The following is a 15,318-nucleotide window of genomic DNA, read 5'->3' on the forward strand; positions in this document are numbered from 1 at the left end:
ACTATTTCCATATCAAGGAAGGTCTGTGACAGTATTATTTGTTTTTTATAAATAATTTGAATTACACTTACATTGCAAGAAAGACTAGATTCAACTTGAAATCACAGTCAAGTAGAAAAATATAAAGCATTAACATAGCACATAAAAAAACATATAATACGGAATTCATGATTACACAATTTACAGACTAAATTGTTGTGTGTTTGTGATCAACAAACAGATATTAGAGATCCTTCCAGAAGTGAGTCTGAAAATACATTACAGAAGGTACCCCATGTGTACAGTACATGCATGGAAACAAACACTAGTGTTGCACACACTAGTGTAGTTAAGCCTGGCAGCGATGCTGGTTTCAATGCTGGGATGACCACAAATGCATCCAATGAAGCTAGTGTTGTATAGTACTAAGGGAAACTGTTGTGTTACAATGGTGTGTCATGCTGTAGGAGAAATGGATCACATAAGTGAGACCAGACAACAATACAATCTTACTGCTGTGATGTCATGCTTAGATATTGTAAATATGTTTATGTACTTTAAGACATTTTCATGCAATTATTTCTATCTTTTCTTTTGTTAAGTGATATAATAAATAATACACAAACAGAAATAAAACTATATAATTCATATAAACAGCTAATTTAATAACATTGTTTTAGAGAAAAAGCCAAATAAGGAGTTCTGTTTAAAAAGCTTGGGAAATCTTAGATCACACACACTAGTAGAATAGAAATGACAGACATGCACTGAGAGCAGAAACAGATCCTCCCCCATCTTATTTTCATATGCTGCAAACAAGAAGAAGGTCTGGGACGTGTGCCAAGAAATAATGTCTTGGGCATATACAGTAGAATGAACTGAATCAAAAGCTGAACTGCATGACAGAATTAAGAGGTCTTTGCCATTCTGGGCAAAGGCATCCATTCAAATATGTATTATATGTACTAAAATATTCCTAAAGGGTGCCAGAGTGGAATTTAATCACTTAGCAGAGTGAAACGCAATGCTTGAGTGTATGACAGAGTTTAGAATTGGGTAACATATACTTCATAAATGCAAATAAACATCTAGTTTGTGTACCAAGAGAACACATGCACAATCATTAAGTTACAGAATTGTCTTGGGAAACATGATTCTGTGCTATATTGGTCTCTGCTTCTTTTTAATTGGAATAGAGGAATATCCAGTATGCTTACTGGCTTCATAGAAATACTGTACCTGGCAATAAATAATCATCTTATAATGCTAGTTTCTATAAAGAAGAACACCTCAGCTCTACCATTATGCATAAGCTTAATAATATTTCCCCCCATTCATAAATTATTCTGCATTTTTTTCCAAATTTTTTTTGCATGCAAAAAAGTTTTTACAGCATTTTTTGGGAACAGTATCAATTCTGATAAACCTACACAGGCTGTTTTTTGTATCTAAAATCTTTGATTCAATTTCAAATTAAAACAAATGCATAAAACTGAACATTTCTTTACTGCTTCAGAGCATGTACAAAGTTAAGGATAGGTCAACCAGTGTCAACTGCAACCAGATGACACAGCTTGCTTACTTTACACACTGTGTTCAAGGATATCCTCCATGGTTAATGAAAGCTCATGAAAACATTACCCTTAATAAAACATTAAGCGTTCTCACACACTTTTTGAATAAACTTGTCCGATTCAAGATGAAACAAAACACACTTTCATTTAACTGATCTACCAAAAAACTACCATGAGCAACTGAAGATGTACACGTTCATTTACACAGGGAGCTCCCAGCAGTAGCCACAGAAATCACTGAGTGCCAAGCTGAGGTAGGGGAGAACTGACAGGAAGAGGACAGTTCATGCACCAAATTATAGATTCCTAAACCCTAATGGCACCTGCAGGACTGTGTTGAGATCAATGTGTCCTTTGTCAGTTTGTTGTCCTCCTGACATTAGCTCCAGGGACCACAGAGTTTGCCTTCAGTTCCTCCCATGAGGTACAAAGCGAAATGGGATGAATATCAGTTGACATGTTATAATCTAGACTAGGATTTCCAAATTTCATGTAATGAAAAAACAAAATATAACTTCAATTTATGTAGAAGTAACCTAGCATCAAAAGTGAATTACAGACATGTTAGGTAAAAAAACTGAATTACTGTATTATGAAGAATATGTTTCAATAGTATTACCATTAGTAGTACTGTCACCTTCTCTTTCATCTCTGTAAATTTTAACATGATTATGTAAGGCTGACAGTTATTTGTTCTGATGAAATCAGGATATCTTCCATTGAATACTACTGTTATTTGAGATGAAGTAGTTAGAAAATCACTGTTATCTATGTTTTACTGTAAGTTCATGGCACATTGAGTAAAAAAAAAACTCTGAAAGTATAACATTTTATAATTTTCCTTAATGTAAGGAAATAATCTTAGGAAGGAAAAAAGATTTAATAATGAGCTAACATTTTAATAATATATTTACTAAAGTTTTACACATCTTAATATAGGTCTGTTGTTGTGGCACGTCTTTTCACACATCAGTCAGCTTTTTTCATATTGTATTACAACATTTTAACAATACAGAAGCTGCCTGCACCATGTATTAAGACCTCCCAGAAGTTTGTTTTCATAATTACATTTACATTGCTAAAGCTGCTCATAAGGAAATGCAAATCTCCACATTTAATTAAAGCCTAAGTTGTGAACTCAGGTAATAATACATTATATACACAAGTGTATTCTGGATTGATACAATACCATTAATATGATGCTCTTGACTCAAAAACATCTGCTATGGAGTGCAAATTTTATTTTGTTCAAATGTTATGTAAAACTATTGAAATCCTTTGACTTAACTGCTAATTCATATCTTGTCTTAATGATTTCCTCCTTCCTTGGGTTTTGTTTAAAGCATTTCCCATGCTAAACTATTGTGCATCAAAGTTGGTTATGATAAAAACTCCCTGCTTCACTTCCTCATATCAAACCTTGAATAATATGTTCAAGAACAGGCAGTAAACCATAAATATTATCGTAACAAATTTAGCTAGGTATACACTAGACACTTAAAACACATTAATCAGCTCCACAAATTCTGCCATATCAGGAATTTGAGAAATTACCTACTCGCTATTTTGAACTGAGGGTCAGGATTTCTCTATATTTCCCAATTTTAATCAGAGAGACAAAACTGTGAATGAAGACATTTATTTCACAATATATACTTTGTTGCATTCTCCAAACTAATTAGTGAATTTTATTTTACTTTTAAGAATGACAGTGACTATACTTGCTGTATGTAAAATATAAAATACAATTCAGGTACAGTGGTTGGGTGGGCTAGTGTGCTTGCTAGGCATATCCAGATCACTGAATGACTGAGCAGCAATTACATAAGCTGCCTAGGACAACTCAGAGTCTTTCCCCCACTAGTTGTTTCCAGTGTTTAATGCTATGCAATACTACAGTATGTCTAATGAGAGGAACAGTAGAGGGAGCATGAGTTTCAATGGTTAAGACATTGTGTTAGCTTTTGAGTTCAGGATATACTTCCTGATAAGGCAATTAAAAAATAATAAGAACCTTACAGCCTATGTTCCATTTCTTTATAAAACTCTTTATCCAGAGACACGTATACACATGGGCCCTCCATGTCCATTTTGAGATCACTAATAAAGCATTATTGTTGGACAAATATCTCATTTATCACATCTGTTGGACCAAGTACTCTTTTTATTTGCACTGGCAAAACAGGAAGAAGACTTGCCAACCATTTGAGGAAATATCAGAGCTGTGAGGATCAAAGATCGCTTCAAGCCAATAGTTTTCCATTCTACCTCTACCAGTCATCATCACACTGACCTTTCTTACAGCATTCTTTCACAGGGATTCAAGGACTCTTAGTCCATAAAGATAACAGAAGCCACAATTATCCTTAGGCTAAGTTCACACATTCTCTCAGCTCTTATTGATTGACTAATTTCTTTCTAAATATCTCCATTCATTTGTAGATTCAGCCTTTCACATTCTCAGGGGAATTCATCTCCCAGTTTTATTTGGATTCTGTTTCACACCTCCTGTATCCATTCTCACATTATCTTTTCTTTGCTGTTCCCCCCTTCCATCTCCCACACACCTGAAGGAGGCTCCACTGCCAAAGCAATGTATTAGCTTCTTTCATCTCCCAGCTCAATAAATTCCTCTGATAAGTTATATTTGACCAGTTACTAAATTATTTACTGATTTTATAAGCTGCATTTGCTGTATGTCTATACTGTATATTACACATCCTGTTTCTTTTACTACTTTAGCTTTCCATTGAAGATGCATTTTTTAAATGAACATTATCTAAGAACTACACAAGTAAAAGTTAAGTAATATTCACATTTATACATACTACGTTCTTTGGAAATCAACATTTTATTTTCCATTTAATTACTGTATTGTAAAATACAGTAAAATTAATTGCTGTAGTAAGTTATATTTTGTCATTCAAAATTATTCAAAAGTTTTAAACAAACTGCTTTTGTCAGATCATATTAAAAGACTTTGTGCCTTTTCTCCAAGATTATTAAGACGTGTTTATGAAATAAGAAACAATGCAGTTGAGTATTAGATACAAATGGTTTCTCACATTAAAGGCTACTGAAGCCCAACATAATGTATGTACTCAAGAACTGGTCAACAAACAGAAAATGGGTTCTTATTTGGATTTTATGTAATCACTAGGGCCATATAGGGATGTAAAAAAAAGGAAAAAAGTAAATGCTTAGGTGTATAAAAAACAATGGAATTATAAATAGGGAAGTTATGTTTGAGCTTTACATTGCTATAAGACTTCAAAGAAGAGCAAAAAATCTTCTTAGTCTCAGAGGATTGTCATATATGACCAGGTTAAGGCAGCTAAATCTCTTCAGTCTAGAACAAAAGAGATTGAAAGGAGATTTAATTCAAGTATATATAATCCTAAGGAGTACAGAGTCAACCCATTTCACACTAGTAGCGAACCAAGGACATAGGGTCCCAATTGGAAACATAAAGGGAATTCATACAAGGAAATGCTTCTTTGCACAGAGTTGTGGGTACATAGAAGAGGTTTTATAACCAAGTGGCTGAGCCCAAAAATGGCAACATTTTAGATTTACTTAACTATTAAGCTACTCAATGGCCTCCTCTTATTTTGTTTACATTTTATTTTCTTCTCTACCTCTAATAGTAATAGTACAGAATAAAAGCTCATTTCCTACATTTAATATAATATTGTCTTAATACAGACTCATCACCTTTTCATATTTGCCAGATTCTAGTACAGTATATACTGTAAATCAATGTATTTCAGGAAACCAGGGGACAAATTCTACACAATTAAATATATAACCTATGTTTAATTACATGCATAGTTTTCAAAATAAATTAATTTTAATTGTGTCTCTCCCCCTCATGGTGTCACTGCGGTTTCTATGATTAGTGATAATTCAGCTTACTTTCCTTATCTTATTGATGGTGTAACAAGCTGTATGTTTGTCTTTAAAATGTCTAAAAGCCAATGTCAAAGACAATAACATATTAATTCTCCCTCCTACACTCATTCTTCAGCATTTTGTTAAGATTACTTTTTCTGTAAACAACCTCCTTCAGATCACTTAACAGTTTTTTGTGCGCTTTAAACAGCTTGATAGCTGGTATTCCTATGGGGAAACCTAGAATGAGAAAACCTGAAAGACAGGCACCTTATTCAGCCAGCAGATTGAGGAGATCAGTGGGCTGTAACTGAAATGTACACCTGTCAATAACTGCAAAAATACCACCAGTCAGGCAGAAAAACTCTGTTCTTCCTATCACAGTGTGACAGCATTACCTTTCCTCTTAGGAATGTCTGATTAAAAATAATTGGCAGGCGTTTGCTCACTGAGAAAGCCTAATAAACAGAATATCAGGGAGCATGTATGCAATCGGGGTAGTACTTCCTTCAGCTATTATGAACAATTCCAAAAAAATAAAAAAGACAAGAGTCTAAACTTTAATATACTGTATATTAAATACAGTATCTCAGAAATCTGCAATAACAAATTTTACAAAAACGCAATTATGTTAGCTTTGTGAGCAATGCATTAGTTCCTGCCTAAACTGAACTGGAATGTTTTCATTTTAAGGTCAACCACTAGGTTAACTACATTAATTTTTAATCTTCCATGAGAACCTATAAAACATCCTATTGATCGCTGTGATTTATGTTCAAAAGTTTATTTTGTTCTGAAAATCACACATCTGATAACAAGCAATCACCCTCAATATTGACTAGAATTACAAAAAAGCAAGTTCTTAACAATGTATGACTTAAGTAAATTTTTGAGTAGTAAGAAGAAGTATAAATAATACCAAGCAGGCAGAAAATGCAGGCAAAACAGAATTTCTTTGCAAATACAAATTAAAATGATTACAAAAGATATTTTAAGAGAAATGCTAAAAGTAGTTGTAAAAACAAGCAATATGTGGTCCCATTAATTGGGTTTTGTTATGTCATTATTTAGATAAAACATTCTTTCTAAAGTCATTTCACTATCTTTATATCTTTATTGGTTTCCATTGTAAATAATATTTTCATCTACAATACAACCTACAGTATACATTTTAGGTTTTTCCAACAATTGCGACTAAAGCTTGCACTCATATACAGAAATGAAGCAAGCACTAATACTGTACATTTTCCAGATTTTGCCTGGGTACTGAGGCTATAATACTAAGCCATTCTGTTTCCGAGATGCAAGATAAAAAAAGATGCAGCTGCAGCAGTGGATTTAGATATAAAATAGAGGATAGCTAAAACAAAAACCGTATGATGTACTCAAGATACAGAGACCCTATTAGTATTCTCAGAATCATTCATAGGCAAAACGCCAACTGAATGAACCTAATTCATTGCTTTAAACACACTGAAATAGTTTTCCAGATGGAACCTGCCATTGACGTACGCTGCTTCCAAGGACAGTGCCAACTCATGTCAAAGCAAGCTTAGTGTCATTTGGGGGTTTAGCAGTACTAGAGTATAAAAAATAAAAGGCAAAGCTCAAATCAATCCAAACAAAATAATAAATGGATGAATACGCTGCCAGTAAATTGTTTCAAAATGCAGAATACAATAAGTTATCACATTTTCATCCTGGCATGTATGTCAATAAACCATTTAATCAGAGATGACTTGTTTGCCAAATTAAATTGTTGAACTGCTTTACTTCATTCAATTTAATTTTATTTCTCATTGAACACAATGAATCTTTATCAAATCTTCATTTAAAAGACGTGCACATGCCATTTTAAGCAATACAAATTAGACTTCATTTTAAAACACCCTTTTGCAAGACAAGGAAATTGTAGACAGTTAAAGAAAGCTTGCACTTTCATTTGAAATAAAGTTACATCTTAATTTAAGCACATAATCTTATACATTCAAAATATCAATAAAGACATTCCACAAACAAGCAAGTATATCAAATGCTTATTAAACGCATATTACATATTTTGTAAGACAAGTTCCTATACTCAGGTTAAGGTTATCTGATATTTTTATTTCAATATAAAAATATAACCAGTTCATGAAATTGAATTTATCTGAAAGTACAGAGTATTATTTTGATATATTTTATATTTAAATCTAGTAAATTAATAACTCAGATGTAAAGGAATGGGATGTAAACAGTAATATCCGAAGATTCAAATAGAATGTGGTTCTTTTTTTTTTTACAAAGGCAGTCATGGATACAGTCTATTATGACATTAATTAGTTTGTGATCCTTCAGCAACTTAACTTTGAATAAATTGGGACTGTGAGCTTTGAGAGATGTATAATCTAATTTAAATCATTCAAGATAAAACACCTGTGTTCTCAAAGAACAAGTACATTTACTGACAAAAAAGACAAGAAAATTGTTGAGACACACACAAAACTCCAAGCACACATCTAAAGAAAGAATAAATAATGATGTGCACTGCAGAATAGTATAGAAATAGTTATATGGTCAAGATGCAAACCTTTATAGTACAGACATTGAATATCTGAGTGCATAACAAGTCTTTAAATATAAGAGTATTTAACAAGTACTCTGATATGATGGAAACAAAACAAACCTTTCAGTAAAGGACCAAAGTATAGTACAGTATGGTAGCATAAAAAGATCAGAATGTATGTTGAGTAATTAAAATCCGTCCATGTATTATCAGAAAGCCTCAAGGGTCACAGAAATCCAGAACCTGTCCTGGAAGCCTAAGTGGCAAGGTGGTACTTAAGGCACATCACTGCACTGCAAAGCTACAAGGATGGGGTGAATACAGAATATTAAGTCAAACTGAGTTGAAGGTGGGAAAATATATTATGGCATCTGTAGAAATCTTTTGCGGACATGCAAACTCGCAAACAGACATAGGCTGGAATTAACCCAGGACCCTTGAGTAAGGCAGTAGAATCAGGTGTCATGCTACTGTGCTGCCAAACAATAATAAGGTAGCTGTGTTTAAGGCAGCCAAGGCAAAAGTCAACAACGTTTCACTGAAGATGTATGAATGTTATGATGTGCAAGTGTATTTCACAGAATATGTTCATTCACTAAAAGACTGCATTGAAGTGCTTGATTGACATTCTCTTCTAAAAACAGTTCTGTCTCATCTGGACTGAAATGTCATGGGAATATGTAAGGAAATATAATAATATATAAAAAGAAAATATATATTTTGGGCCCTCTGCTACCATATTACTGTTTTGAAGTCTATTTGCTGAAAGACGAAAACACTCTTCTGTTCTGTATTAAGACTGTCAGACTTGAAGCAGTTCTAGAAACTTGATAACCCAAGTTTTGTGACTTTTTTCCATTCAATCCAAATTAAATACATGACAGAAATCTGTTGTCTAAAAGCATGTATAATTTCATTTTAAATATATATTTTAATACCAGACTATGTTTAGTGTATAGCATGAATCAAAATGAATGTGAACATTACACTATCTTCCCAAAGAAAGAGATTCTGTCTGGAACTTCAAACTATATAACAGTTAAAATTATCACACAAATTTGGTAACTAAAAGTCTATGCTCAGATATAGTTTTTTAATCAATTTAGAACAAATAACAAGAAACAATTTTAAAAATTTGTGTAAGCATTACATACGCACATATCAGAAATGTGCTCTAGCTCATTCACTTGGCTTTCAACAAGAGGAAAGTGTGTTTCTATTATCATGACCTTGGCACAAGCTAATTATGTTTAGGACACAAGGGAAAGAGCATTTTCCCCCTAATGATTTATAAACAATTTTAACAGCATTGAACTCCATTATGACCTTAATTAGTTTGTGATCCTTCAGCAAACCACCCAGCCTCTTGAGCTTCAAACTGCATAATGTAAAAGGGTGCAGGAAAAGAACTGTTAATCTTTCTGAGGCATTTTAAGTCCCAGTTCCAAATACACATGATATCTGATGATGAACGTCCCGCTGCATGTAGATTTCCACTACCCTACTTCTCAAAATCGTTTATATGGCATATCTTTCCCACGTATTATATTTGGCATTTTCACATAAATTCAATTAATGCTAGGTAGTATAATAGGAATAAAATATATAAGATAACTGTACGCAGTTTACATTCTAATTATTTGTTGGACTTTAAACAATATAAAAAAACAAGATGAAAAATTCATCTATTATATTAAAATTAAGGAAAATGTCAGCGTAACCTAAATACTACAAAATAAAAATGGTTCTGCATCTTGAGTGGATTGATAAAATCTTGCTGAAATCAGTAAGATTGGAATTCCAGGCAATTGGAGCACCTTTCTCTGATCTCCATTAGTATTACTTTCTCTCTACTCCATCTGCCCTTTAATATCAGTTTGTTTCAATGCCAATGCGTGCACTGAGACATGGAGCTGCAATTCATTCTTCACTACTTTGCTTCAGTACCCTTCAAGATTGAAAAACTAATCCTTTCGTTCAATCTTATTCTTGCAGACCATCACAAGAGCAAAAATCAAACAGGCAATTAAAATGTTTCTTGCAAAACATGTTTATTGTGTATCAAATAATTCTAGTGATAGCTGTTCCTAGAAACAAGAAGTACATTTTCCAATACACCATAAAAAACCTAACAAAAAATACTTTCACATTTGCCAAATCTGCCTCTGTCTCGCACATGAAAATTTTCTTAAATACATAATTATGATCCGAAAGAAATAAAACTACAGATTTAATCAACTTTAGCAAAGAGATCGGTTTTGTTTCACTTCTAAACCTTTTATTTATTTCTCGTGAAGAAATGCAAACTTTTCAGCTTCTGGTATCTGTGCCTATTTGTTGAAGAAATTTGAAAGAGAATCAGATGGGAATGAGCCTCATGGTCAAAGTGGGTGGGCGATGTATTGGGAATTAATGCCTCCATCTATCACTATAATGGCTGGTAAGTTAAGTGGAGGTCGGACCACCATCTCAACAGAATCTGTGCTGACACAAAACAAATGTGATCTCAGAGAGACTGGCCAAAAACAGCACCAGATAACAGCTGGTATTGCAGGGCCAGAAGCAGCAGCAAGAATTCTGCTTTGTTCAGGAGGCCTACTCTGATGGTGAGTCAGACACAACAGGAAGGAAGAGTCTATGGAAAACAGTGTTAAGTCTACAGCCAAGTCCGCTGGCCACACTACACATCTTTAAGGCTCCTTTAATCTGATCAATTAGATTTTGATAATGATCTACAACTGCTTCTCAGATGGTCACCCACAGCAGTAACAAGTAATCCACCTTTCCTGGAACACAGCAACACCAAGTTATTTTCCTTATGCCAGAGAACGAAAGGAAATAGGAATTTGTTCATGCAAGTCCAAAACCAGCAGAAACCAAACTACACTAAAGTCTGAACACGGACCTCCTTTTCAAATACCAATGTATACTTTAGCAGCATTTGACATTTATCACATGCCAACTAAGCAAATAATTTAAACTCACAAAAAACACAGATTTAATTTCAACTCTATACTTTTAGAATGTTAAAGACATTCAATTTTTGGGGGGATCATTAAGCCACCAGTAGCAAACTGAAAACCCAACAAAGGTCAACGTTTTCTCAATATTTCATTCTGCCATTCTATATTCTGATGACTACATTTTCACTCAAAGGTTTAACTTTCTTCATATACTTAAAGTCAGCACAGAGAAGTGAGCAAACTCAGCAAGAATCACATTTCTCCATTTCTCACATTTGAAAAAATGTTTACTGTACTTTTGTCTTCAACATTTTGTTTTCCAACAACGCAACTTAACATTTTGAATTAATTTTATTGCAAAATGTTTTAAGTACTGTGCATGAACAAATCTTGTTCAGTATTTCATTAACTTTCACGGACATAAAAATTCATGAAAGATACCAAATGGTGTCTTATTTCAGTAACTGACACTGAGAAAAAGGAGTCAAATAGCAGCTGTCTACCTTTTCACACAAAACACAAGCACCCTAATGCAAATTCTTCTCAAATAACCATCTGAACAAAAATGTGTTAATATATACAGCACAGGCCTACACATACAAACAGCCACATAATGTCATTAAACAAAGCACTCAAATTGCTGTTAGCAATTTAATTTGAGTCTTAATTTACAGTTTTCTAACATATAAGATTAAATTACTTAAACAGATCATCTAACCTTAAAATATCATCTGGGAACAGTAAAAAAAAAAGTAAATTATATTTATGCATTAATGCCAGAATTTACTCTATCAACGTAGACCTTGCTTTTGGAAAAGATAACATTTATCAAATTTTTAATTGAGATAAATGAGTAAGGACATTCTTCTAAGATGGGAGCAATCAAACATCCCAAGTTTTTCTCCATGAAACAGAAAAAAACACCTTAGTTCTTAGCTCAATACTATCACACTAGTAGAAATAAGACCACAACATGTAAGAGGTACTTAGGTATGTCAAATATGTGATTAGTGGAACTGGAATAACCTACTGAATGAAAGAATGGGTATTTGTATTTTTATTTTGCTTTGATTATTTAGAGATCTTTTATTGACAGATCATCAAATCCTGCTTATTTATGCCATTTGAGGTTCAACTCAAATACCACTGTACATGTCACTCATCCACTTAAATAGATGTTGCCTAAAGAAAAAGAGTTGTATTTATTTCCACATAGACAAAATATGTATCTAGAAATTACATTTCACACTGATAAAATAATATGCTAAAGCCAACAGAAAAACAGAATCGTGCTGTGCCAGTGCAGAATTTGTTCAGATACATCACCTAAGGTTCCTATCTTTCTTAACAAAAATAAGTATAAACTAGTAATGAGTGACAAAGCTATTTACATATATTCATAAGGCTCAGGCCTTTAAGAAATTAAAATAACATCACGTACAGATGCGATGTGTATTATGGATGACTGTTGTAAAAGATCATCTTTCCCAGTTTCAGATAATGACATTAAATCAAGCCTTTGCAATCAGAGTGAGGCAGTTTGACAATAGTAGCAATGATGAAATAACAGATTGTAAATGGTACCTCTTTACAGTCCCCACGGTTTGCAGTAAGCTTAATGGGGTCCTAAACGGACTGCGGACATTAAAAACAAATGGTCCCAGATTCAACACAGTGTGCAATGTATTGATATTCTAAGGGGTATACCTTTTAACTCTAACAATATTCAAAGTTTAATAGGAGAAAAAGTCATTTTTTGCAATTAGGGGGTAATATGATTAGAATATAGTAGAGCAAATGATTATCAACCATATAAGATGCAGTATTAGATTGCTTGATTAATTTAGAGAAATTCTGTTTGGCCATCATAAAAGGACTTTGCTTACCCATCCAAAACTGTCTAGCTGGTCATACAGAAGACTTAATAATAATGCATAGCATATAGAGCACTTTGAATTGTGAAGGATCCCAAAGCACTTTACATGCTGGAGAGGAACCACTTCATCCACCACAGAAGTGCAGCAGATCAAGTAGGGAAATGAGAGATTACCTCACCAATTTAATGAATGGCCACTGCTCCAGTTCAAATACATATGCAAATCATAAAGCAAAGAAAAAATGATCCCGTATATTGACAATGCATAACTGTGGGTGGATACAGAACAATCACCTTCTGAACCTGAAAATAAAAAGACCTTAATCGCCCTTAAAGCGACACTAGTAGAAACGATGAAATAACAGATTGTAAATGGTACCTGTATTAGAGTCCCAACATTTTGCAGTAAGCTAAATGGGGTCCTAAACGGACTTTGGACATTAAAAATAAATGGTCTCAGATTCAACACTGTGCAATGTATTGATATTCCAAGGGGGATACCTTTAAACTCTAACAATTCCATTGTTAGAGCAATGTTGATCTTCCAGCATGAAGATCAAGCATAAACTGTACCAAACTGCAGGTAACAACACATTAGGTAATTGTATAGTCTCTGTATGCTGTAATACCATAATTCCAATAAAAAACAGGTCTACTCAGTGAAGTGGTCATATGTAATAATAATAACAATAATAAAATTATAACAATAACAAGGAATTGAACTAAAGAGGAACTTTGGGAGAGCAACACACTAGTAGTTAAGGCAATCATGTCTCATTCAAAGGAGAACCTCTCTGGCAGCACAGTTTCATAAGTTACCATACTGGGAATATATCTGGAAATTCTGGTCCTGACGAAAGAGTGCCACCTACTGGTCCACCATTTGCAGCAGCAACAGGGATTTCCTTAGCGATTGCATTCCAGCACTGACTACTGACCATCTTCAGTACTAAGATCCACAGATCAACACAGATTAATTAGGATCTGTACTGGTGTCACTGATGCAGTACCAACGGACACACTAAAAGATTAATGAGGAAACTCTGTGTCACAAGGTGGCAACACTCTGCATTCATAAATTTAATCTTATTTATTATTCTGATCTTGATTGTTAAATGCAATACACCTCCCTTACTAGTGGGTTAGAATGTAGATAAATGTGTATTACAATGGGAAAATAAGATGAATAAATAATGATTATTGAAAGAACACACCAAAACAGGGATGGCATGTCATGATTAACACTGCTGCCTCATTGCTCAAGGGTCCTGAATTTGATTCTGGCCAGCAGCTCCCACCTGGCATTATGGAGATGTTTTGGGGCATGCTATTATTACACAATGATATATTCTGCTCATGTTTATACAGTCCATTTATTATTTTTGTTTTGCACCAGACTTCTTTTTCAACTAGGTATTACTACAAAGAACAGAATGCTGTTTAACTAGTACCAAATTCCAATGTTTAGATAACCCTACCACAAAATAAAAAAAAAACTGCATTCATAAATAAGTAGGATTAAAACACTCTTATTATATTGCTTCAATTCCAGAAAAGGTGTTAAGCTCTGCAACCATGGAAATGTCTGATAACTGGATCTCACCTTGAGTAATAATCATTTTCTATGCTGCCAGGTAAGATTCAACATTCCAGTCAGGAGTGAACATCTACTCAGATTATTAGTGATGAACACCAACTGGCAGGATTTAAAAGTGCAGTCAGGAGAGGTCAGGTACACTCAGCTTACTCTGGTTATGCACTTAAACACTGATAAAGGTACTGAATGTTGTCTGCTATTATAGCTTGTTGATTAACATGACCTTTGAGGTTCCTGAAAAAAAGTACAACTTTTTACCATCTGTTAAGCTAACCTTTAAATACACACAAACACCCACAACAATTAGCCACAAAGTACCAATAAATGTTCCATGAATTGCAGTATATATTTAATCTACTTTCTGTTTTTTAGAAGTGAACACAAGAATATAAACAGAAATTTACCAGACAGTAAAGTTATCACCATTGCTGCCACATAAGATATGTTGGTATGTATGATATGTGGGCGGTGCGGTGGCACTGTAGCTAAGGATCTGTGCCTGTGGCTGTCGCCGGGTCAAATCCCGCAGCCAGCAGAGGAACCCTACTCTGTTGGGCCCCTGAGTAAGGGGCGCCGTATAAATGGCTGACCCTGCGCTCTGGTCCCAAGCTTCTCTCTCCCTTCTGTGTGCCTGTGTGTCTCATGAAGAGCAAGCTGGGTTATGTGAAAAGAAATTCCTAGAAACTGTATATGGCTAATAAAGTGATCTTATCTTATGTTATCTTATCTTGGTGCCCAATGCAGCATGACGATTCTTTATGATGACAAACATTCCTTAGATTTACTCAGTGTAGCTTCAGTGCTTGGTTCTGCAGTGACATCTCGTGATATTTCTAACTATGCCTTTTTCAGAGGCAAATCTATTGAGCCCGTGAGGGAATTCACAGGGCTCC

General features: G+C 34.1%; 1 protein-coding gene across 4 annotated transcripts in view; it reads right to left on the reverse strand.

The window, feature by feature from the left end:
• tbc1d22a (TBC1 domain family, member 22a) overlaps window positions 1–15,318 on the reverse strand; it is a 214,806-nt gene that overhangs the window by 91,752 nt on the left and 107,736 nt on the right. The gene's annotated exons all lie outside the window — the stretch shown is intronic.

This window comes from Atractosteus spatula, chromosome 8 (genome assembly GCF_055471065.1).
Source record: "Atractosteus spatula isolate fAtrSpa1 chromosome 8, fAtrSpa1.hap1, whole genome shotgun sequence".
NCBI classification, from domain to species: domain Eukaryota; kingdom Metazoa; phylum Chordata; class Actinopteri; order Semionotiformes; family Lepisosteidae; genus Atractosteus; species Atractosteus spatula.